Genomic DNA, 26,507 nt, shown 5'->3' with positions numbered 1-26,507 from the left:
AAAATTTGGTGATCATTGACAATATGAGCTTGAATTTTTCTAAGTCTGATTGCATTATTGGCCAAAACGAGGTTTATGATCTCTCTCTCTTGCTCCTGTGTGAATATGGGGCCCCTCCCTCCTTGATGTTCTTGACGCTCAATCCTATGTTGGCCAAACAAAATACATGTAGCTTACTGTAAAATGATACACGAATACATACCAAAACCGTTGATATAGTACATGCAGTAAGCTATGGATTTTCTGTTGACAGAAGATAAGTTTCTCAAATGTGCTCTTGACGAAATGTCCGAACTATTGATGTCACCGTGTACCTGCTTAAGTTAGGCTGTACTCTTAGTCCAGCCTCCCTCAGTGTTAGTCCGTGGTTTATTACATGGTCCACAATTGTAGCACGAATTTCGTTACACAGATTTGGTTGTCATTTTCTTTGTGCATGTCCTACCCCTCCAGGTCTTCCTCTCCCTCTCCCTCTCCCTCTCCTCTCCCTCTCCCTCTTCCTCTCCCTCTCCCTCTCCCTCTCCCTCTCCCTCTCCCTCTCCCTCTTCCTCTCCCTCTTCCTCGTTCTCTACCTTGGCCTCTTCCTCCAACTTGTTCTCTCCGGATTCCCCCTCTCATCCGCACTCTCCCTCTTCCTCTGACACCGTCCATTTTTGTTGAAGACAGGTGAATTTACCTCTTGCCTTTTTATAGTGCTTAAACCAGATTGGTGTGTCTACAATTAAGCACTAGTGTGTGTGCACACCTGGTGGCTGTGTTTAACCAATTGGTTCATGGGGTGTGTTAATTTGAAAGCCTTTGCTTTGAAATTTCAAGGAAATGGCATCATGATAAATTTCTGTGTCAAATGCATACAAGTGTGTTTAGTGTTTTGCAAATCACTTGTGTGTAATGTTTTGCAAAAAGTGTGAAGCTGACAATGTGCTTACAGTTGTGCAAATCTAGGCCGGTGTTTTGCTCCTTGAGTGTAAGGTTTTGCTAATTGTGGGAAAGTTTTAATTTTAGCGTGTAAGCAATTGAAAAAAAACTGTAATGCTCTTGTTCCAATCAAAATAAACTTGATTGCCTACCTGAAAGTTCTCAAACTTCAATTCTGAAAAATGTATGGACGTTTATTTGTAAAGAACAGTATTTCATATAGAAATACAGAAATGTATTGAAAAACTCTTTAGATCTGTGTCCTAGCTTCTCAAAAGGATATGCCATGATTTCTTACATGGTTAATTAGGGTAACTGATTTCATTTTAAATTTGTCTGTACCTTTTACCTCTCCTTCCACCCTGCTGTGCTGTCGTACTCGGTTACTTGCGTAACCTCGGTTCCCTGAGATACGGGAATGAGTACTGCGTCGCTAGATGCTAATGGGGAAAACTCCTTTTTCTCCGAGGACTGAAGACCTTTTAAATCACGCAGTGTAACTGCACGGCCATTGGTTACAGTTAAAAAAAAAAAAGTTTGTTTTCAATCTTGCGTTCATGTTTACCATGAATTTTTAATCTCTCTGCCAATTACTTTCAATCATGTACAGAAATGTACATAGGAGCTTTGAATAAATTTGGAGTTTTGAATAACTGTTTGAATATGATATATCCAAAAATATAATATTATGGCGAAAGTGTTTGCAACGTAAGACAAATATTTGATTTTGAGATATGTTTGTGATATTTTGAATGCAGTGCTTCATTTTGCAAGAGATGTGAGGCATTTTGCATTTTGTGTGTGCAATTCTTGGATTTGTGTGTAAAGTTTTGAAAAAGAGAGGGATAGTTTTGAAAATGTGTGTAAGCAGTTGAAAAAAAATGTTAAAAATTCCATGAAAAATCCATGGTAAACATGAACGCTAGATTGAAAACAAACTTTTTTTTTTTTCTTTTTTTTTTAACTGTAAGCATTCGTGGTTCTGAATACAGTATTACACAGTAAGAAAGAAATGAAATACATTGTTTGCATCCATTGTTCAAAACCTACAGTTTTTCTTCGTCACTTTGGTGCATTTCTCGAATTATCCTTACTGTAATACTAGCAAAGAAGTATGTGCATTTCTCAAAACAATTTGTGCAAACAGCACCACACAATGGATTACCTGCAAAAGCCTGTAACTTACTCAAAATATTTAGTTAATCTCTCAAAAGTAAGTATTTATTTCAATGAACATATTAGTGCCATCAGAACAAAAAGTCCTTGTTTCATTGTTCACAAACAAGATGAACATGCTTAGTAAATGCTTAGTCATGTTGTCAAAATAACACTGCACTCTGTTAGTATTACCTGATGTAAACTATGGCAACAGTTTAGATGACAGTTACTGTATTGAAATGCAGAAGGCTGCACTTCTTATGTATGCCATATATCCATTTCAAAAGTACAAATTTACACTACTGTATGTGTGTGATATTGATTGAAAGAGACTGGATCAAATTCACAGTTACACTTTTACTAGTGGTCTGACTTGCACAGAGAACTATATAATACATTTTGAGCAACATGACATTAGCAACTGATAATGTAGGAAACCGCAAACAAATGTACATAAATCAGCTGCATGAATGTACCAAAGCAATCACAATTTGTTCAAAAGAATGAGAAACTGCTTTTATGATGTGCACAAGTGACTAGATGATGTGGAGGTTGAACAAAGTAGTTTTGAGAATTTCATTTTTGATCTGAGAAATGCATCAAAGCGACGAAGCAAGAAAAACTATATAACTTGACCTGTGGCCTATTCTAAAGCCATGATTGGTTGGTGTTAAATAAAGCAATGAGAGTTTGTGCATGTGAGGAGTTAGTGTGAAGCACTGATGAATTAGTGTGGCATTTTAAATGATTGTGTTTGAAAAAGGAAATCAAGATACTTCCTGTTAGATTTTTGTGTGTTACATAGAGAATTGTGCGTTGTGTTTTGCAAAAAGTGTTTTCTGAAATTGAAAACTGAGTCAAATGCTGAGAATTAGTGTAAGGTTTTGCAGATTTGGTGTGTGGTTCTGGTTTCAGGTTTCAGAAATTGTGTGAAAAGTAAAGATTTTGTGTGTAAGCAGTTGAAAAAAACTGTAATACACTGTACAAACCAATGTCCGGGAAGTTACACTGTGTGATTGTAAAAATCTTCAGTCCTCTGCGAAAAAGGAGTTTTCCCCATTAGCGTCTAGCGACGCAGTACAAGTGAAGTATCGAAAGGGAACCACTTCTTCTCTGCCCATGTCTTCTTAGAATTTCTCCTCTTGCTCTTTCCACTACACCAATGCCCTCCTCTCTACTCATCTCTTCTCCTTTTCCTTTTCCTTCTCCTTTCCTCTTTTCTTACATCATTCTCTCTACTCATCTCTTCTCCCTCTCCTCTTTTTTTTACATCATCCTCTCTGCTCATATCTTTCTACCTGAATTGAGAGTTTTGAATGTTTGTTGATTTTTTGTTGATCTTGAAAAGAAATGTTTGTTGATTGATCTTAAACTTGTACTAAACCCAGAATATTCTTTTTCATTTCTTTATGTATGATTGGCACACTTTCACTGTTCTTTCTGCCACAAGGTTTAATTTCAAAGGATAATGTGAATGGAAATGCTCCAGGCAATTCTGAATGTAAAAGAATAGTTACATTCAGTCTTTGTGAACCAGCAGAAAGATGCTAACCTTTTACAGTTTTTGTAATTGCTAACAAGCATTGTTCAATACTGAAGCCACATTTTCAAAACTGTTCATACAGTCTGCATTACCAGCATAAATCTTGGCCAAACTCTTGATCGCTCCTCCAAAACTCACTCAGACCAACAAAACACTTCATGTCTCAAAATAAGCTTGTTTCACCATAATAAAATTGTCATTCAGAAAACATACATTTCATTTATAACACACTGACCTAAAAAATCACCAACAACAGGAAGCGTTACATATATTATGAACTGGGGGGGGGTCAACGCATCAACAACATGTGTAGTCTAATCACTCATTGTAAAACACTGAGGGTTCCAGTCCTCCCTCTCTCTTGCATTTGGCCACAAGTTTTCATCAAAATCACATCTGATGTCTTCTCTGGCACTGCATCTTGGAAAGTACCTTCTGGAATGTCTAATCCAACAGCCTTCAGGAGAAATGTCTCCACACCCCGCATTCATTGCCTCCAGTAAAGTCATCATGGTAATATGGATGGTGGTCATAAACCTTTCACCTTCACGCAGAGAAAAACTCCTCTATGGGGTTTAACCCTCTGGGGTCTGAGGGTGTTTTGGGGCTCCGGAGAAGTTTTGACATGCCCTGACATTTGTGCTTTTTTCAGTTGCTTATAAACATTTTAAAGGCTAAAGTCTAAAAACACTGTATTCAGCACAAACTGGTCTACAATAATATGTGAGCAGCATGTATGTACGTGATTGTGTTTTTGAGAAAACGTCCCGGGTTACTTAACTGTAACCCTGTTCCCCGAAAAAGCGGGAACGAGATGCTGCGCTGAAAAGCGCTATTGAGAACATTCTTTGTTCGACCGGTTGTGAAGCACGTGTGTCAAACACGCCAAGAATTGGCTTAAATAACCTCGGTGAGTGACGTCATTGATTACGTGCACCTGCAGGTTATAAATAGACGTGAGACATACACAACTTCAGGTTAAACCTTTGTCTGAAGAGACGTCCAGGCACGTCTACAGTGCGGCATTGAGGCGCAGCATCTCGTTCCCGCTTTTTCGGGGAACAGGGTTACAGTCAAGTAACCCGGGACGTTCCCCTATCAAAAGCTACTCTCGATGCTGCGCTGAAAAGCGCTATTGGGAACGAGAATACCCACGCCGCCGCACTGGAAGTGTCTGGACCCCCAATGTTGTGTAGTGTGTGCGCACAAACATGAAAGAGGTCTCAGACATGACTCTGGGATGTCGACTCAAGGACATGCGAGCCCGGAGTAACATGAACATCCAAACTATAGAATCTAACAAATGTGTGCGGAGAGGACCAACCTGCCGCATCACAAAATTGCTGCAAGGGGACACCTCTTGCCAAAGCCATTGAAGATGCAATCCCCCTGGCTGAATGGGCCCTTACACCTAGAGGCGAAGCTTGACCACGCGCCTCGTAGGCTAGGGCAATCGCATCCCTCACCCAATGTGACATAGTCTGTCCAAGGGTAAAACATACAAAAAGCTGCTCCGACTTACGGCACTGGCTAGTGCGGTGGACGTAAACCTGGAGAGCACGTACTGGACACAGTAAGCGAAGTTTCTCCTGCTCCGGTGTCGTGAACGGCGGAGGGCAGAAGGCTTCGAGAACGACCGGATTTATGGTCGAGAATGGACCCTTCGAAAGATAACTATGGTGAGGATGCAAAATAGCTTTGACCAGCCCAGGGGTAATGTCTAAGCAGGATGACGAGAATGACAGAGCCTGCAAATCTCCAATTCTCCTCAGAGAAGAATTAGCCATGAGAAAAACCATCTTTAGAGTCAGAAACCTGACAGGCGCTGACTCTAGTGGTTCATAATGGGGTCCCACGAGACCCCTTGGGCACTGAAGCCAAGTCCGAGAAAGGGACTGTTGCTGGTGTGCGGCCTCAACCGCTGAGTTCCATGAATGAAGCGGGTAACTAGAGGGTGCTTTCCCACAGAAACACCATCAATCAGAACGCGGCAAGCCAAAATGGCGGCCACATAGACTCTGAAAGTATCAGGACATGTGCCTGAGGACAATTACTCTTGCAGGAACTCCAGCACTGAAGCAACCTGGCAGTGAACTGGGTCTGCATGGTGTCATACACCAACTTTCGAAAAAAGCACCATCTGAGGGCATAACTTCTCCTAGTGGAAGGAGTCCTAGCAATCAGAATAGTCTGTAGTACATCTGCTGGAAACCCAGTATCTCTTGTGGTCCTCCTCAGAGGCCAGAGATGAATGTTCCAGAACTCAGGCCGGGGATGAAATACTGTCCCCTGTGCCTGAGATAGAAGAACTCTCTTGACCGGAATCGCCCATAGCGAGCTGTCAAGGAGGAATATTAGATCTGAGAGCCACACTCTGGTCATTCAACGGGGCGCTATCAGTAAGAGGTGAGACCCTCGTTGACATACCTTGGCCAGGATTCCTGGGAGCAGAGCGATTGGGGAAAAAGTGAGAGAGAGAGGGGTGGTTCGCACGCCCTTCGTCTCTCAGCCAGCTCGACATGCGAGCCCCACAATCACAACGAGGACGCAGAGGCTCGCCCCTTCCTGAATGAAAGCGAGCCTCGAGCAGAGCACTCCGATCGAAGTGATTACAGTGCTTGCACTCAGCGTCCTCGAAGGCAGCAATAGCATGCTCAAATTCAGACAGCGAATCTGCTCCAACATGCCCCAGAATGTAAATCGCTTGATGGACTAGAACTTGTCCCACATACAAAGCAGAACCTGCTGTGCAAGCCTTTTCCGGCGGCACAGATGCAGTCTGCCCTGTCAACCTATGTAAGTGACTACCACAGCCTTGTCCCCCCACACTAGGACATAGTGCGGGCGCATGCTCAGGGGCCTGCTGGAGGATGTATTTCAGGGCCTAAAATACAGCCATCATTCCAAGGCAATTGATGTGGCATTCTAGAAGATGACCTCTCCAGATCCCTTGGGCTGGACGGCCATCTAAGACCGCTCCCCAACCCGTGAGGGATGCGTCTGTCGTTAGCATCTTGCGACGACAACACGGACCTAGAGTGGGACCCAAAGTCAGAAACCGGGGTCTGAACCACATAGATAGGGTACGAAGCCCCTGGCGCATAACCCTTATATGCCTCTGGGGATTGGCCCTTGGATTGAATCCCCTGGCTCTGAGCCACAACTGTAATGGTCTCATGTGCAAGACGTCCAAAGGTTTCACGTGGATGCAGTCGCCATGAGACCTAGAACTTTCTGAAAGTAATGTACAGTAGCTTTCTGGCCTAGCCTGTAATCCTTCAGGGTTTTCAGAATGGATTCCATACATGAAGGAGACAGCTGTGCCCACATTATGATAGAATCCTGTTAACCCCTAAATACATTGTGCCCTGGGCAAGAGAGAAAACGCTTCCTTGGCATTGAGTCTCAATCCCAGATAGTTAAGATGAGCAAGGACGACATCCCGATGTCGAAGCGCATGCTCTTAAGACTGGGCCAAATCAGCCAGTTGCCGATGCTAAAGTTGCATCGATACATTTTGCATATGTGCGGGGTGATAAGGCTAGGCCAAATGGAAGAACCCAGGTAAGCTTAACCCCCAAAAGCAAACCTCAGGAACTTCCTGTGTTGTGGCAAAAATTCTTAATGAAAGTATGCGTCCTTGAGATCGTTTGTTGATAACCAATCACCTGATTGGATCTGAGAAAACAATCATAGACTGTCAGTATTTTGAACTTGTACGTTCTTAGAAAGCGGTTCAGCCCGCAAAGATTGACTGGACGCAACCCCCCATCATTTCTGGTAACCAGAAAATATTGGATATAGCAGCCCGACTCTCTGTCTAGGAGGAGAGAAGTTCTACGACCTCCTTATCCAGCAGAGCTTGCATATCCTGTGTCGACAAATACACTTGTTCCGGTTTCACGGTAGTGGAGACCACGCCGTTGAAACACGAAAGATGATCGTGTCCTGTAGCCCTCTTGTGGAGCCTTTACGACCCATGGAGAGATTATTTGGCAGTAGCTTCCACACTACCAAATTCTCTGAAAGGGAGACTGCCTGTGACACTTTGATTTGCTGGGGGGTGTTAAATGTTTGGTGTCCTGAAACACGGCAGGAAACAACCGAACATGTAACATCTCACTGGAGATCGCTGACTCCCGAAACACCAGTGATGGCTGAAGTTATACAGCGATCCCCTCGTCTTATTTTTTTTTTTTTTAGGTCCGGCTCCCTCTTGGCTGTTGAATGCTATGAGCTGTTCCCCAGTCTTTATGAGGGGGCGCATAACTCGCACACTCTAATTTGGGCTTCTCGCCTCAGAGGAGCTGGCCGTGCTGGGACTGGGTGGCGACAGCCCCGACACTAGAGCACGGTGGGGGAGAAACTTATTGAAAGCTTTCTTGAGCTTCTTGCCTCCCTGCGCGCAGATGTTTATGAACGTCAGCCTGATGTGCCTGCAGAACCGTTGTGGTGTGCAGGGCAGCACCAGCATGACTTGCTGCATGAAATGCTCTCCCTACAAGTGTAGATGTTGCTCTACATAACTTGGTACGGAGTGTTGACTTTCGAGTGATGATGCACCCCCAGGGAAGAGATAGCTCGCTAGCGTGTCTTCCACCTGGGGTATCATCATGTAGCCCCGTGCCTTTGAATCCACAATATTCGAAAAATTCAAGAACAAATAGGGCTTACTCCATGAACAAGTTCTCTCATCATGGAGGTCACCAAAGAAGGGGAGAGACCATTCTGAGGTCCCCCCTCCTGACCACCTGACAGAAACCTGTCATCTAGTTGGAGTGTCTAGGGGTATACTGCTCTTATAGTTTTAAACCCAATCCAAAGAAATGCCAGGGTACGCTTTGGAAGTGGGCGCGAAAACTTCCCGATCTGGCGAGAGCACGAGAGAAAGGGGAGGACCCGAGCCTGAGCCAGATCTTTTTTGTTTTGTTTTTGAAGTGCGATCTTAACGAGGGCGCAGCGGCTCGTTCTTTATAACAGAAAGCGAGCTGAATGCAAAGCACTCGGATAGTAAGTGCATCGCAGTGCTCACAGTCACAGCCCTCGAAATCAAGAGCAGCATGCTCTTACCCCAAACACTCAAAACAAAGTCATGCTAGTCATCTTCAGAGATGAGCCGTAAAGGAGGCATGCATCTCTTGGGGATAACTCGACAAGCTTTAATGTTCACTTTCACTTTCACTTTCATTTTCACTTTCACTTTCACTTTCACTTTAATACTACTTTCAGCATGACACACACACACAATGCGGTCTCTGAAGACAAAGAAACCTGAAGTTGTGTACGTCTCATGTCTATAGGCGGATCTTTTGTGACGTCATTGTTTACGTTTGTCGCGTTGCATCATGGGAATCGTGTGGCAGGAAACACCGCTAGATACCTGTAATTTGATTATTTTGCACGTTTGGATGAGGATTTAGAGAAGAGGATGGTTCACTCTTGCTGTGTGGTCGATTGTACGGCTCGTTGGGGGCCTGATAAAAAGTTTTTTCGAATTCCCTCCGAAAAGGATCGCGAAAAACGAAAGAAATGGTTGCGTGCAATTAGGCGATTGAACCTGGACGCTCCGAAGAAAGCCTGGATTCCTGCAGCTTCTGATCGAGTTTGTGAGGCTCATTTTGTTCATGGTAAGTCTTAGTGACTATGTATTTATAGAAGATTGAAAAAAATAAAACTGAGTCAAATCAACCGAGTCATATGTTTTCGCGTTCTGATTCAGGTGTCCCAAACCGCGATCCACAGCACCCAGACTACATTTTCAATAAATAAATAAGAACACTGATCAATGAAGACTTACCCGGCTTTGCAGTCGCAGTGAGCAGTGATTATTTTGCCGTTCTCTTTGGCGATCACCCACGGGAGATGCGAATCACGCTGTGACTCTGCTTGGCCAGGTCTAACCTCTGCTTTTAGCACGATCATTGCTTTCTGTTTGGCAGAAAATATCGGCCCAACTTTACGAGAAACAAAATAATCATAGGCCTCCAGACTTTTGAAAGCCTTTAATCTTTCATGAGTGAAGGGTCCAGGGGTTTCTATTAAATAAGAATAAATGTCTCCCCAGCAGATTGGTGGCCAAGACACCGGCGAGTCGGACCAACGTTTTTTGTCATCCCAGATCTCATATGGGCTTTGAATAACTTCAATTTTGTCACCAATACAAATTTTGAGCTTCTCTCCAAACCTCCTCCGGTCTTCAGATGTTAAAGTGCTTATATATTATGGATTTCGCCCGCTAACTCTCTTGAAAGTGCTCGTCGCGTCTTTACAGCCCGCCATACTGTTTGTTTTGTTGCCACACAACCACTCGCGCATGCATACAAAGATGTCAACAAAGATCCTCCTATTTATAACCTGCAGGTGCACGTAATCAATGACGTCACTCACCGAGGTTATTTAAGCCAATTCTTGGCGTGTTTGACACACGTGCTTCACAACCGGTCGAACAAAGAATGTTCTCAATAGCGCTTTTCAGCGCAGCATCGAGAGTAGCTTTTGATAGGGGAACAACGTTTATGCGTGGTTTGAAAAAAACTACAATTTCAAAGTAACTGAAATAAGGCCATAAAACACATACAGAACATTTGTTCACAAGACTTATGAGAACTGGATCTTGTAGCCTAGAATATTTGCTTCAAAATGATCTGAAAATAATCTAACTCACTTATTCAGAGAAAACAATATATTGATTTAAATTTTCTAAGTCACTTTTTGAGTAGAAAGGGTCTATGCGAGAGGCCGTGACCTATCCTGGATAATGCTGTGACTGACACCTGAGAAGACAAAGGCCCGCATAATGAGCTCCATAATGAGCCATTGAGTCAGGTGTGTGACTGAGAGAGAAGAGTTACAAGAAAGAATGTGAGGAAAAAAGAAATGTGTATACATATAACTATCACATAAAATAACTTGAGATTCACTTGCGAGTGCAGTTAAACAGTTTATTAGGAACAAACAAACAAATAAACAACAGAAGAGTCAAGACATCGTGGGTGCAATATCCAAAATATCCAAAACAGTGGCAGGAAACTGGAACCCAGGAAAACGGGAGACAGCAGAAACTGCATGAGAAAACACAAAACAGACGTGAGCAACACAATGAACGGACAAAGACAAAGCAAACATGGTGACAATACATACACTACCAGTCAAATTATTTAAACAGTAAGATTTGTAATGATTTTTTTTTTTTTTTATAAGAAGTGTCTTCAGCTCACCAAGCCTGCATTTATTTGATCCAAAGTACAGCAAAAACAGTACATTATATTTATTATAATATATAGGCCTACATATTGTTACTATTCAAAATAAATAAAGCACCCCCCTCTGTTACGGGGCCAACGAGACAAGAGACAGGCAGATCCATGTGCAAGCTTTTATTGATCAGAGACGTGGTTTAACAGGCAGGGTCGAACATAGGCAGACAGGTATAACATAGGCAATGCAAAGAGTTATCTGAAATGGGCGTGGGTCAGGCGACAGCAAACAGTATCAAGAGGGCTAGACAAGAGAGGTAATCCAAAACGTGAGCGATAGTCCAGGCAGGGGAAAACACAATCCAAAAACAGGCTAGACAAGGCGAGACTAGGGAAACTAACAAGGCTCTGTAGGGCAGCGATAATGCATACAATACTCAGCACTGACAGAAGGAAAGTCCAGGGTTTAAATAAGGCATGTGATTAGTGTGTGCGTAGGATCAGGTGTGCGTGTGATTAGTGCAATGAGTGATTGGTGACAGCTGTGATCAGTAATGGATGATGGGAATTGGAGTCCGGTGAAATGCAACAGTAGTGTAGTGCAGTGCAAGAGTCCATGTGATGAGCGGGTGACCTCTGGTGGTGAGTGAGCGGAAGTGCATGGACAGGATTCGTGACACCCCCCACTAAAATTAATAAATAAGTGAGCATGTTGATAGGCTTTAGAATTTAGAATTTATTCTTGTTCATCATGAACAAGAACATGAACAACAATATCACATTAGACCACAGAAATTCCAAAATTACATTTCCCTTACATTCAACTTCCAAAAGTGCATTCATCTTTGCCATGTTACATTCATTTACAGTTTTTTATTCAATTGATAACCTTTTGTCTAATCTGTAGTCACATTTTCAAAACTCTAAACACAATTAGCACAACATCCGTCTGTTGTGACCATACCATTAGCACAATTTGTGTTGTTTTCACACAATATGCAGTCAATTACCATGTTTCTAAAATGCTTACATTTTCTTTTCATACAAGCTTACCCAAAACCAAAATCATGGATCTTTTTAGTCATATTTACAAATCCTTAAACACAGCATGTCCGAATTGAATACCTAATATCCCAAACCTTAAATATAATATAACGTTTTTACTTCTGCTACAACAGCAGCTCAAATGTATTGAAAAAATCTCTCTATATACAATATTGAGTTACACTTTATATTAGGTGGCCTTAACTACTATGTATTTACATCAAAAAATACAATGTACTAATTGTGTTCATGTTGTATTGCAAAACACTTTTGCTGCTATTGAGGTGGTATACGGGTAAGGTTCACTCTAAAAAGGCTGGGTTAAAAAATAACCCAACCTTAACCCAGGCGCTGGGTAACTATGGGACAGAACACGCGCTGGGTTGTTTTGACCCAAGTGTTGGGTTGAGCCATTTGACCCAGAATGCTGGGTTGTTTATTTAACCCAACCAGTGGGTCAGGTTAACTGTGTTGCTGGGTTAAACATTACCTAAACATTATTTGTTGTCTCATTGCCTTGCTACGTTTATATTTACCAATATTACTAATAATAATAATAAATAACAATCACAAAGGAATGTAAAATTATTATTTTTCTGTAATACAATTACACAACACAAAAAAATGCAACTGTAAATATCAATTTAATGAGTTTTCACATTTCTTTTTAAACATTTTTTTGAATGGGTGCTATACTGTTACACATTACACCCAATCCCTACAGACACAAATACGTTTTTTGTAGATCAGTTTCTTTAAAACATAAAACTTTGTGAACTAGGTACTGTAGATTCCTATTCTTTGTCAACATTGCAGCATCATAACACTATGAAATTGATTATTGCCACATGAGAATCAGTCCAAACATTGTGCCATTAAACCTAAGCCAAACAAAGAGACCTACAACAGACAATACATGTGACAAAAAATTAAAACGTTACAAGTGGCCAGAAAAAACTGTTGCCCTCAAATACTTCACACATGAAGACTCATGTCCATCAATATGATATACTGCATGCTGGAGAAATTTCCTGGAAGGAAGATGTTAGTGTAGCTAACATCAAGCACAAAAAAGGACTTGAAAAAGATAAACAGCCTCAAGCAACAAGTCCGTTTCAACGGCGTGGCCTGAAACAATGGCAAAGGTGTGGGATGTCGCTGTCTCGTCACCAAGGCACAAAATGTGCAGGAATGCATCACCGTGTTGGTCCCCACCTGTTAATTACACGACACTTAGTCTTGCAACATAACTTACATTTTTACAAGTTGTAACATTTAAGTTGACTTAAATAAATAATGTTTAAGTGTATTTTATGGAAATCAGCCAAACCATCAGGGTTTTCCTGTGAACTGGGTCTGGTAAAGGTTGCTCAAACTAAATATTTATTGTGTTACTGATTTAGGTTTCTTTCTGCTTACTGGCACTTCTTGGTTGTCTACCTAAATTTCATCCAACCAACATGGCATAAATGATGGGGTATTTAAAGCCCCCAGTATATATATATATATATATATATAGTACTGTGCAAAAGTTTTAGGCCACTAGTATTTTAGCCAGCTAAATAAAAAAATGGTTTTAAGTCAGTTATTTCTATCTTTTGCTGTAGTGTGTCAGTAGGAAATATCAGTTTACATTTTCAAACATTCATTTTGCAATTAATTGTAATAATCCAGTGACATTTTTGTTTGATCTGATCTGGTCATCATCCAGTCTGTCTGGATTGGAATGACATGAAGAAACAGAATAAACTGAGACAGACTAAATCCAGAAGAACTGTGGCAACATCTCCAAAATGCTTCAAGAAACCTCCTGCAAAGCTCCTGAGAAACTCTGCTCAAGTGCCCCGAGGGCAAAAGCTGCTTTAAATTTAAAGGATGGTCACACCAAATGTTAATTTAATTTAGTTAATAGAAGTTAATTGATAAAGAAAATCTATTTATGACATTATTTTTGACAGCATCCTCATTTTACAGCATTTTTTCACAAGTGTCTAAAACTTTTAACAGTACTGTAGGTTTGCAGGTAGGTTTCTTGAAGCGTCTTGGAGATGTTGCCACAGTTCTTTTGGATTTAGTTTGTCTCAGTTTCTTCATGTCATTCCAGACAGACTGGATGATGGTCAGATCCGATCTGTGTGGAGCACTGGCTGTTGTCAGACATTCACTGGATTATTACAATTAATGACAAAATGAATGTTTGGAAATGTAAACTGATATTTCCTACTGACACACTACAGCAAAAGATAGAAATAACTGACTTAAAACCATTTTTAACTGTTGAAAATACTAGTGGCCTAAAACTTTTGCACAATAGGGTACAACGGGGCTAAAGGTGCCCCGGGTAAAAGGCACCTTTGATATTATTTTCATCTAAACCACTAGATGGCACAAAAACATGGCGTAGCACTTTGCAAAACATTCGCTTTTCAACATGCACGATTTTATTTGTCTGATCTTTGATGCGATCGTGCGCAGCAGTGCAAAGTTGATTCTGTGCTTACTTAATCTTATTTTTTATGTTTTTTAAAATGTTGTAGATTTAAGTAGCAAATGAGAATCGCTAAAAATAATGCATATATTTTGAGACAAAGGCCTTCTTTATGATTTTCAGTTTTGCTTAAGATAATTAAAGCAACAGTTTTTAAATAAAGAAAGAATATGTAAAAGTATGTATTTGGGGTAAAAAGCGCCTCTGCTGTTGGGGCTAAAGGTGCAGTAATTAACATGATAATTAAAAGATGGCTGACTTTTCCATTTGTTCACATGACATGGTTAGATTTAGATGGTAAATATAATTTATTATGTTGTTATAAATATCATATATATTATGTATGTGTCCATATTAGAGATAATCACAATGTTTAGAATTAAACCATCATATTTAAAAACATGATATTTATCATATAATAAAATATAATTTGTTGTTAGCCTACTACTGTAAATATATTTTCAATTATTATTGGATCTCCTTCAATACTTTCAGAATCTTTACTTATTAAAATGACTTTATTTCTGTATTTTAAAATATATTTTTTATATTAACATATTTTAATGACAGTAGGCCTATATTTATTGAACACCTTTTTTTTTTTAATTAAGCAGAAAACAGTATAAACTTTGCTAAAGTGATTGTTTTTAACAAGTATTAACTTAGACATTATAAAAAAACAAACATTATTTTAGCTGAAGTATTTGTATCAATACCGTGAGCCCCGTGTGTGGGGTAAAAGGCCCCCTTTGTCACCTCATACATTTATAAGATTTTTAAACAAAATAAACAACTTGAATGATTTATTTTCACACAAAATCTGTTGCTCCATTAATGTTCAATACAACGTATATATTTTTTCGGCAATTCTACATTTTAATTGCGCAGCGCTGTGAATACCACATTTTTTCTTAAGGTGGGCCTTTAGCCCCGTTGTACCCTACTGTGAATAGAGTAGAAAAAGTAAAAGAAACTTACAGGTTGTACGTCAAATGAATGACTTCCAGGATTCTGTGGTTGTGGGTCTGAAGACCTTTCCTCCGTTCTTGAATATTGATTGGGGAAGCAGAGTGGGCAGGACTTTGAAAGCACTCTTCCTTTTAGCATCTAAACCATAAGAATAATACAGTGCAAGCTGGGCAGCTCCTGTAATATTGCCTTGACTATCGACAAAGACATCAGCTCTCAGCGATTTCTCTGACTATCGTCAATACACTATACTATCGTCTATCTGCACAACCCCACTAACAATTTAACCATTTCAAATTTCTGTAAACGAAACCATAAAATCTAAATTATTTCTTACCATGCCAAGTTTTTCTAGAAGCCTGGGGAACTCCTTCAAGATTTATGGGATGCTTGTAGACCCATTACTGCGAATCCACCATTTCTCAAATTTTTTTGGGAGGCAAAACAAATTCTGTAAAATAAGGATGAAAATCTGGGTTAAAAGCTAGCAAAACCATACAGTATGCCAGCCTGGAAATCCAGTGATCTGCCTATTATTCATCAATCTCAAATACAAATTGTTATTTCTAACAGTAACATATAAAGAACACATTACATGCCCTGCGTCCCAATGTGCATGCTATCCACCCTATCTGCCCTAAATAGTATTGAAAATTACTACTATCGCATAGAATTTAGGATGGATAGTATGCACATTGGGACGCAGGCATAGCCTCTCTAACATACTGTTCACCTGGATAAACTTGTGTTCTGATTAAAGCAACAAAAGCATTCACTAAAACAGAGGAAGAAGGACCTCAAACACCATGAGAGATTAAGTCTAACTTTAGACAACATTTTAAGTAAAATATTTAAGAATATTACATACCATTTAAGAATAATATTACATACCTGCAATATTGTGGTTTAACGTTAAGGGTAGCTAATGCAGCTAAAGTTACCTGAGGAAAAAAGAGCGCGAAAATAAGTTATTGTTGGATTCGGCACGTCGCAGACATTTACTTGGAAAAAAAGACCTTAAAAGATACATTTTAGTACGAAAAGATCTAATTATGACAAAACATTACAAAGCCACACAGAAACTTTACACAGACAGTAAGTTAACTGTTAACTGTTAGTTATTTCTGACCTAACGATAGGTATACCTTTTCCATGAGGCGTTAAAATATAAAACTTTGCACGCACACACACACACACACACATATATATATATATATATATATATATAACTAATATATAGCCTATATATATAACTTTTATATAACGATAAAGAGATTGCTGAGGCCTTTTTTGTCAACAAAAAAATGTAGGCGGCTAACGTTACTTCATTCACAGAATAACGCTAACGTAAACCCAGCACAGCGACAGAACAAATATTACATTAACCGTGAAATCAGTGTGTTCTCACCACAGCTTATGAAAATAGAGGTAAATAATCATATTATCATATTAATTTACCTTATAATCCTGCTTGCTGCGAGTTGCTTGACCGTCTGACGACGGGACGAGTGAAGAATCCAGAAAATTCGATGAAGAGGAAAAATAAACAAACCGGTTGGGTCAAAATAACCCAACCCAGGTGTTCAGTGGTGAAAGAACCCCTTGCAGTCATTTGACCCAGCACTAACAACCCAACTATGTGTTTACAGTACCTCAAACAACCCAGAATTATGACCCAGCACAATTAACCCAACAATGTGTTTACAGAAATAACCCAGCACTTTTAAGAGTGTAGGGACAGGTTTGGTGGTATGGGTAGGTTTAAGGGTGGGTTAAGGTGTAAGGGATGGGTTAATATGGGACTGCACTACATCTGCAACATCTGGACAAACCAGGGACTTATGCAAGGATCTTGTTTGTGGATTTCAGCTCCGCTTTCAACACCATCATCCCGGACACCCTTCAGAACAAACTGACACAGCTCTCTGTACCCACCTCCATCTGTCAGTGGATTACCAGCTTCCTGACAGACAGGCAGCAGCTAGTGAGGCTGGGAAAACTCACATCCAACACCCGCACCATCAGCACTGGAGCTCCTCAGGGCTGCGTTCTCTCCCCACTACTCTTCTCCCTGTACACCAATGACTGCACCTCTAAAGACCCCTCTGTCAAACTCCTGAAGTTTGCAGATGACATCGTCAGTCATCGGCCTCATCCAGGACGGCGACGAGTCTGCTTACAGACAAGAGGTTGAGCAGCTGGCTGTCTGGTGCAGTCACAACAACCTGGAGCTAAACACGCTCAAAACTGTGGAGATGATAGTGGACTTCAGGAGAAACCCCCCTGCTCTCCCCCCACTCACCATCATGAACAGCACTGTGGCTGCAGTGGAGTCATTCAGGTTCTTGGGCACAACCATCTCTCAGGACCTGAAGTGGGACAATCACATTGACTCCATCGTGAAAAAGGCCCAGCAGAGGTTGTACTTCCTTCGTCAGCTGAAAAAGTTCAACCTGCCACAGGAGCTGCTGAAACAGTTTTATTCAGCTGTTATTGAGTCGGTTCTGTGCTCCTCTATAACTATCTGGTTTGGGTCAGCCAGCAAATCAGATTTAAGAAGACTTCAACGGACTGTTAGGTCAGCAGAAAACATCATTGGTGTGCAGATGCCCAGCCTTCAGGACTTGTACAACTCCAGAGTGAAGAAACGGGCAGGTAACATCATCAAAGACCCCTCTCACCCCGGACACAACCTGTTTGCACTTCTCCCTTCAGCCAGACGCTACAGATCTCTGTGCACTAGAACATCTAGGCATAAAAACAGTTTTTTCCCCCATGCCATCTCCAGCTTAAATAGCTAACACATGGATCATTACCTGTGTTCTGTAATTCATTCTCCATCTTGAATTATTGCCTCTTTCTCGAGTATTATGTAAATACATATACATATCTGTTTATTTATACAGCTGTATATAAAGTAAATAGTGCACAAATCTGTACATAAATCTACTGTTCCAGATTCATAAACATTATTATTATTATTATTATTATTATCTATTGTTAAGTCTTACTATTTAAATGTTTTTTTCTGTTCTCATGTCAGATGTGTATGTATGTATGTATGTATGTACCAGGAGCACCTTAAAAAAAACACAACAAATTCCTTGTGTGTTTGCGCACACCTGGCGAATAAAGCTAATTCTGATTCTGATTCTGATTCTCTTGTTCCTGGGTAAATATGGGTCCTCCTTTACATTCTCGACCCTCAATCAAAATACATGTAAAATATGCACAAGATATTATTTCAAATGTGGAATACAGTGAACTCATAGCTCATATAGTAGGCTACATTGTAATGTGGACAGTAGAAACAAGTTGTCTTTTACCGATGCTCTTGATGAAACGTCTGAATGGCTGTAGCAACAGTATTTCTGCTGAAGTGGGGCTAAACTCTCTGTCCAGCCTCTCTCAGTGTCCACCCATGGTTTACAACACTGTCAACCAAGATTGCTCAAATCGCATTTGAAAAACATGGTCTCTTATTCTTTGTCCATGGCCTCCTCCAGGTCTTCCTCTCTCTTTCTTCCTCTTCCTCTTACTACAATGCTCCCATAGGGGGAAAAAAATACTGCTCAGTGGTTGCTTTTCCTAAGCTCAGGAGACTTAGATGAGATTCTCATGTATCTCTCATTTTAGTATCAACAGCATTTCAGATGTTTCTCCTAAAATTCCTTATGAGTAATGGAAGTAGACACAAATGAGACGAGAAATATTTGAGAAAAAAAAAAAAAAGAGTCAAAACTGAGAATGTAATGGAAGTAGACACAAATGAGACATGATAAATATTTGAGGGAAAAAAAGAATCAAAACTGAGAATGTGGTGGAAGAAACATGGAATATATCTTTATTGTATTGCTGCAATATCTATCAAGGCTCCATTATAGGAATGTTTTATTGCTTAGTGGTTGCTCTTTCTAACCTCAGGAGACTTAATTGTGATGTATTTCTCATTTCAGTCTCAACAGTGTCTCAGATGGTTCTCCTAAAAATCTTTAGGAGAAATAAAAGTAGACACAACTGAGACATGAGAAAGTTCTAAAAGAAAGGAATCCAAAATGACAATGGGAAAGAAATTTGTGAGAAACATGGGTGATCTCTTTATTGTCTTGCTGTAATCTCTTGCAAAAAAAAGAAGAAAAAAAAAGAAAAAAAAGTTTTACTGCTCAGAGGTTGCTTTTTTATTGAAACAGGCTTTTTCAACTTTAATGGTCAGGACAGTAGGAGTAGAAACAGGAACAATTGGATAGGTGAGAATTGAACAGGAGCAAGAAAGTACTTTTAGCTGAGATTCGAACCCATGCTGTCTGAGGTGTGATTGTGCCTTCAAGTCGATGCTGCCCACAAGGCTATAGCTCTGACAGAGGTTACTCTATGCTCAGGATACTAAGGGGTGATTCTCTTATATGTCTCATTGAGATATCAGCTTTGTATTAAGATGTCTTCAGTTTTAATTTAGGAGAAACGTTAAAATTTTACTAATATTGTAAATACTAAAATTAATTTAAATAGCATTAAATATTTCAGAATATCAAGGGTTACTAGTTTAAATGTTTAAATTCATCTTCAATGTCCAGCATTGTATATACACCACATTTTCTCAACATACTAGAAAGGACTTTAGTATAAGAGCAATACTTTTTTCTTTTTTTTTTTTAACAAATGTAACGCTAGTGTACCAGTTTACAGGTTATGGTTTCCTCTGTTAAATCACTGTGCAATAAAACACTGTCTACATAAAACAACTTCAAATATGACAATGCATGTATTGTCTTTGATTGAAATGGTGTAGATGAATGACATTGAAGCTAACCAGAGGGAAGAAAACTAAAATAAATAAGAGATCTATTTAATATTTCAAATATTTCTCCTAGACAGAAATGAGGTTACCATAAGATTGAATGGAAACTTTTGCTTGAGTCTCCTGCTTCTCAAACTTGTCTCCTGAGACACAAATTCTAACAATCTCACAATGGTCTCCTTTAAAGCTTTAGCAGAGATCTCAACAACATCACACACTGTGCTCAGATTTTTCTCCTTAGCTAAAGACTCTGGATCTCTCACATTTATCTCTTTTAAAGCTTTAGAAGAGATATCAACAACATCACACACTGTGCTCAGATATTTCTCCTTAGCTAGAGACTCTGGATCGCTCACATTTGACTCTTCAAAAGTTTAAAAGAGATCTCAACAACATCGCACACTGTGCTCAGATTTTTCTCCTTAGCTAAAGACTCTGGATCTCCCACATTTGTCTCCTCAAAAGTTTAGATTAGAGATCTCAACAACATCACACACTGTTCTCAGATATTTCTCTTTAGCTACAGACACTGGATCTCTCACATTTGTCTCTTTTAAAGCTTTAGAATAGATCTCAACAACATCACACACTGTGCTCAGATTTTTCTCCTTAGCTAAAGACTCTGGATCTCCCACATTTGTCTCCTCAAAAGTTTAGATTAGAGATCTCAACAACATCACACACTGTTCTCAGATATTTCTCTTTAGCTACAGACACTGGATCTCTCACATTTGTCTCTTTTAAAGCTTTAGAATAGATCTCAACAACATCACACACTGTGCTCAGATATTTCTCCTTAGCTAGAGACACTGGATCTCTCACATTTGTCTCCTCAAAAGTTTATAAGAGATCTCAACAACATCACACCCTGTTCTCAGATATTTCTCCTTAGCTACAGACACTGGATCTCTCACATTTGTCTCTTTTAAAGCTTTAGAAGAGATGTCAACAACTTCACACACTGTGCTCAGATATTTCTCCTTAGCTAGAGACTCTGGATCTCTCACATTTGTCTCCTCAAATGTTTAGAAGAGCTTTCAACAACATCACAATCTGTACTCGGATATTTCTCCTTAGCTAGAGATTCTGGTTCCCTTATCAAAAGCTACTCTCGATGCTGTGCTCAAAGCGCTATTGGGAACGTTCTTTGTTCAACCGGTTGTTGAAGCACGTGTTTCAAACACGCCAAACTTTGGCTTAAATAACCTTGGTTAGGTGACGTCACTCGATTACGAACACCTGGAGGTTATAAATAGATGTGATGCGGAAACATCCTCAGGTCTTTTTGTCTTCAAGGACCGCATTGTTGTGTGTGTGTGTGAGAAAAAGCACGCTTAAAAGTGCAACTAATATTGAGGGAAAAAAAGGCAAAGCAGGAAGCGGGTAGATATATATAAATTATATATAATAAATATATATAGATATATATAAAAACAAAAAAAACAACAACTACTCACTATGGCAGATCATGAGAGAAGATGTTTACCTCCTTGTCAGAGGCAGCTCTCTGACGAAGATCTCCATGCTTTCTGCTTTGAGTGTTTGGGGCTTGAGGACGAGCACTGCGATCTCCTCTCGATCAAAGAGCTTTGCGTGCGGCTCGCCTTCTTTAGAAGCTCGTGGGGATCGCGTATCGATCTGGCCGAGGTGTGTGAGATGGACCTGCACCTTTCTCTCACCTTTCTCAACCTGCACCCAGATTGAAGAGACGCACACGGGCTATCTCTCTACTGGGAGCTCATCATCATTAAAGAAAGCCACCAAGCCATGCAGAGTAACATCTTCACTGGTGGGGAAAGCCTTTCAAGCAGCAGGCTGGTGCTGCTTTGCACACTACGGCGGTTTTGCAAGCATACCAGGCTGACCTGCTGAAGGATTTGTGCACAGGCGGGTCAATTGACAAAGAGGCGTTTTTAGAACTTCGCCGGGCCACAGATTTGTCTCTCCGTGTGACCAAGCACGGCCCGTGCCATCAGCCGTTCTATGGCTGCCATGGTTTCCACGGAGAGACATCTGTGGCTCAACCTCATGGGCATCAAGGACAAAGACTGCGCTTTCCTCCTTGATGCCCCCATCTCGCCTTCCGGCTTATTTGGTTTCGGGAGGCAAAACGATATGAGGAGGCGTTTGTGAGGTTTCTTCCCCACCGTGCTCAAGAGTCGGAAACGTCAGCCACCCGATCCCGACCAGGTCCGGTTCCTTTGAGGCGTGAAGCACAAAAAGAGAGTGTGGCGAGCCGAGCACCCCCTCGTAGAGACTGGGGTGCGGCTTGCCACGCTTCACAGTCCACCTCAAAGAGACCGGACCTGAGGAGCATCATCTCCTCGAAGAAAAAGTCCTGAGGCTTGCGCGCCCAGGATCGCGGGTGTGCCCCGGGAGGGACGCGAAAAGTTCCAACAGAGAATAAAGACTCCTTCCTGGCACCCTCAGGAGGCCGTTGTTCAATCTCTGCCACCACTGGTGTTTCGGGGAGCAGCGATTTCCAGTGTAATGTTAAGTGTTCGGTCGCCTCCTGCCACGTTTCAGGACGCCGAACATCTAACATCCCCCCAACAATACGAAGTTTCAAAATTAGTGCAGCTTTCAGAGAAGCTGGCAGCGTGGAAGCTACTACCAAATATCTCCCCCTGGGTTCGAAGCAGGAATTGCAAACTCTGCTCAAATCCATTCTAAACACCCTAAAGAACATCAAGCTAGGCCAGAAAGTCACGGTTCACCAGTGCTAGGTCTCATGGCAGCTGCATCCATGGTGATACCTTTGGGCCTCCTGCACATGAGATCGTTTCAGTTTCAGAGCCAGGGGATTTCAGCCAAGGGCCAATCCTCAGAGGCAAATAAGGGTTACGCGCTGGGGGCTTCGTACCCTATCTATGTGGTTCAGACCCCGGTTTCTGACTTTGGGTCCCACTCTAGGTCCATGTTGTCGTCGCAAGATGCTAACGATAGACGCATCCCTCACGGGTTGGGGAGCGGTCTTAGATGGCCGTCCAGCCCAAGGGATCTGGAGAGGTCATCTTCTCGAATGGCACATCAATTGCCTCGAATTGAAGGCTGTATTTCTGGCCCTGAAATACTTCCTCCAGCAGTTAAGAGGCTACCATGTCCTAATGCGGGTGGACAACACGGCGGTAGTCTCTTACATAAATCGTCAGGCAAAAAGCTATTTTGCATCCTCACCCTAGTTATCTTCCGAAAGTTCCATTCTCGACCATAAATCCGGTCGTTCTCGATAAATAAATAAAACGGCATGAATCTCTGTGAATACTCGCCTCAAAGACATAAGAAATATATGTATAGAAAGCTTGAAATGTCTACTTTTAAATGAAGTAAGTCACGCCCAAAACAAATATTCTCTGTTAAAGTAATCCGTATGAAACCAACATAATGTCCCGTTTTCCCGACTCAACTTATTATCTCTAATGTAGTCACGCCCATGCGCCGATCGTGCTTTTCAGATTCTAAACATCCACGTGAGACGCACACGCATGTAAACTCCCACACCATCTGTAAACAAACGTGAAGAGTATATTCCGGCTACTTTTTGTTTCTGGAAAAAAACGCGCTAAGAGGAATAACCCAGAATTTACCTCCGAAGAAGAAGAACACAACGCGATGCGTCGCGCAGCTGGATCCAGTGGAGGATATCACTCTGATGAGTAGCCTAAGATTACTTACATCTGTTGTTATTGTGTTATTGTGACTAACTTTTACACATTTTACTAGTTAGACTTTTCCCAAACTATAATTCCTGACTACATGTATGAAATCAAGTGAAACATTTTGAAATATGTCTCATTTTTTAATGGCTTTCTGGGATGGTACTCGAATGGTTCAGGTCATACTTAGAAGGGAGAGGTTATTATGTGAGTATAGGAGAGCATACTGTAAATCTAAGTGGACGTCCATGACATGCGGAGTCCCACAAGGCTCAATTCTTGCAACGCTCTTGTTTAGCCTGTATATGCTCCCACTAAGTCAAATAATGAGAAAGAACCAAATTGCCTATCACAGCTATGCTGATGATACCCAGATTTACATAGCCTTATCTCCAAATGACTACAGCCCCATTGACTCCCTCTGCCAATGCATTGATGAAATTAACAGTTGGATGTTTCAGAACTTACTTCAGTTAAACAAGGAGAAAACTGAAGTCATTGCATTTGGAAACAAAGATGAAGTTCTTAAAGTGAATGCATACCTTGACTCTAGGGGTCAAACAACTAAAAATCAAGTAAAAAATCTTGGGGTGATTCTGGAGACAGACTTTAGTTTTAGTAGTCATATCAAAGCAGTAACTAAATCAGCATACTATCATCTCAAAAACATTGCAAGAATTAGATATTTTGTTTCCAGACAAGACTTGTAGAAACTAGTTCATACCTTTATCACCAGCAGGGTGGATTATTGTAATGGTCTCCTCACCGGCCTTCCAAAGAAGACCATTAGACAGCTGCAGCTCATCCAGAACGCTGCTGCCAGGATTCTGACTAGAACCAGAAAATCTGAGCATATAACACCAGTCCTCAGGTCCTTACACTGGCTTCCAGTTACATTTAGGATTGATTTTAAAGTACTTTTACTCGTTTATAAATCACTCAATGGCCTAGGACCTAAATACATTGCAGATATGCTCACCGAAAATAAACCTAACAGACCACACAGATCATTAGGATCGAGTCAGTTAGAAATACCAAGGGTTCACACAAAACAAGGGGAGTCCGCTTCTAGCAATTATGCCGCCCGCAGTTGGAACCAGCTTCCATAAGAGATCAGATGTGCTAAAACATTAGCCACATTTAAATCCAGACTCAAAACTCATCTGTTTAGCTGTGCATTTGTTGAATGAGCACTGTGCTACGTCCAAACTAATTGCACTGTATTTTATGTATAATCATTTTCTATTCTTAACTGTTTTAAATTAATTTTAAATACATTTTTACATAATTTCCTTGTTTTTATTATTTTTTTAATTCCTTGTTTTTATTGTTTTGATTTATTTTTTAATGACAATTTCACTTCCTTTTATGCAGTCCGTAAATTGTTTTGGTTAAAAATGATCCAAATTCTAAGACTGACACTTTAGTCTTAGATTTAGTCCTTCACTTCACTTAAAGCTGCAGTCTGTAAGTTTTGCCGTAAGTTTTGCCATCTCTGTTTGAAAACCTGGAATTGCAGTTTCTTGCGGAATTATCTTCCGTTCGTGGGGTGGTACTCCGGCATGGCTCCAACGTGGGTGAATCTAATGTTTTGAGGAGTATGTGTAGCTGTCAGTCACCACACCGGTGTGAATCCTGTACTTAGTAATCACATATTCTAGCCTACTTCTTGGAATATATGACCCAAATAAGAATTTTCACCGTATATTGTCATCTGAACAAGTAACAAATCTGCCATGTATGTTCTGACCAACTGAGGAAAAAAGTATTACCATAAATTGCGCTACCAATGGTGATTAAGTGTAACAATCGGTAAGCTCATATCACATCAAACCGTGCAAATTATTATTATTGTTACAATTTATTCTCAAATTATTAATGTTAACAACATCAGCATTGCGTGACTATCAGTATAGTGTGTGTTAGAGTGTAGATTTCAATTTCTGTACAGTCTAATCTCTAATTGTCATACCATTCGAATTTCATATGAAATTCTTTTAACCCAAAAAGCAAACATGCTCCCTTAAAACTGGTTTTCTTTAAAATACAAATCTTGTGTAATCCCAGGCTATCTGTAATCAGAAGCACATTTAAAACTGGAATATAATTTAATTTTATTCACATGTGTTTCATATAATCCTTTCTGGATTACAATCCGCCATCAAAATAATTTTTTGACATTGAATTATTCTAGCTGCTGTGAGAAAAGGCTATAAATGATCCGCCACCTGCAGGATCCTCACATGCGATAGCCTACTTGCCGGGACAACTTCTTTATGTTTACAGACGTGACGTAATGATGCAGTACCATGCTTGAATTTCCCGCGAAAACCTACCCGTTCCACTCAAATTAGAAAACATTATTATAAACTAACCGTTGTGAATCGGGCTAAAGTAAGGAGATAGTTTTGAACACTGGCTGGTTATGTACTTGCTCAAATATTGAATTTTTGAAAAAAGATGTGGAAAGTGTATCAAGATAGCAGGTTGACAATTTAAGGTGCTGAACTATTTCTTCCAAAATTTTGCTATCGGTTGCTTCAAAAACAGAAAGTAACTTCTTTTTTGAAATTGCGGTCAAATCTGTCTGACCTCTGTCTAACTTGAGGATATGCTAATTGCCTTTCTGATATTATTGATCTTCTCATAAAAGAAGGAAGCAAACTCATTGCATTTGCTGTTGGAGAGCATTTCACTGGGAATCTGACTTGGGGGGGTTGTTAGTCTCTCAACAGTA

At 40.5% G+C, this 26,507-nt stretch overlaps 1 protein-coding gene and 1 long non-coding RNA gene across 3 annotated transcripts in view; one reads left to right on the top strand and one right to left on the bottom strand.

The window, feature by feature from the left end:
• The window catches only part of LOC131543604 (collagen alpha-1(XXV) chain), a 471,411-nt gene that overhangs the window by 158,977 nt on the left and 285,927 nt on the right, over positions 1-26,507 (top strand). The gene's annotated exons all lie outside the window — the stretch shown is intronic.
• On the bottom strand, positions 12,513-17,177 carry LOC131543609 (uncharacterized). 2 transcript variants are annotated; one of them, XR_009271946.1, is made up of 5 exons: positions 16,775-17,177; positions 16,208-16,257; positions 15,654-15,767; positions 15,326-15,454; positions 12,513-13,074 (listed from the first exon to the last, which is right to left on the bottom strand). It is a non-coding gene; the product is annotated as an uncharacterized LOC131543609 (long non-coding RNA). The 2 variants fall into 2 exon arrangements; XR_009271945.1 differs by lacking the exon at positions 16,775-17,177 and having other exon boundaries at positions 16,208-16,454.

Source organism: Onychostoma macrolepis, chromosome 07 (assembly GCF_012432095.1).
Source record: "Onychostoma macrolepis isolate SWU-2019 chromosome 07, ASM1243209v1, whole genome shotgun sequence".
Lineage (NCBI taxonomy): Eukaryota > Metazoa > Chordata > Actinopteri > Cypriniformes > Cyprinidae > Onychostoma > Onychostoma macrolepis.
Note: the sequence above shows the minus strand (reverse complement) of the source record. Positions and strands in the feature narration are given on the sequence as shown.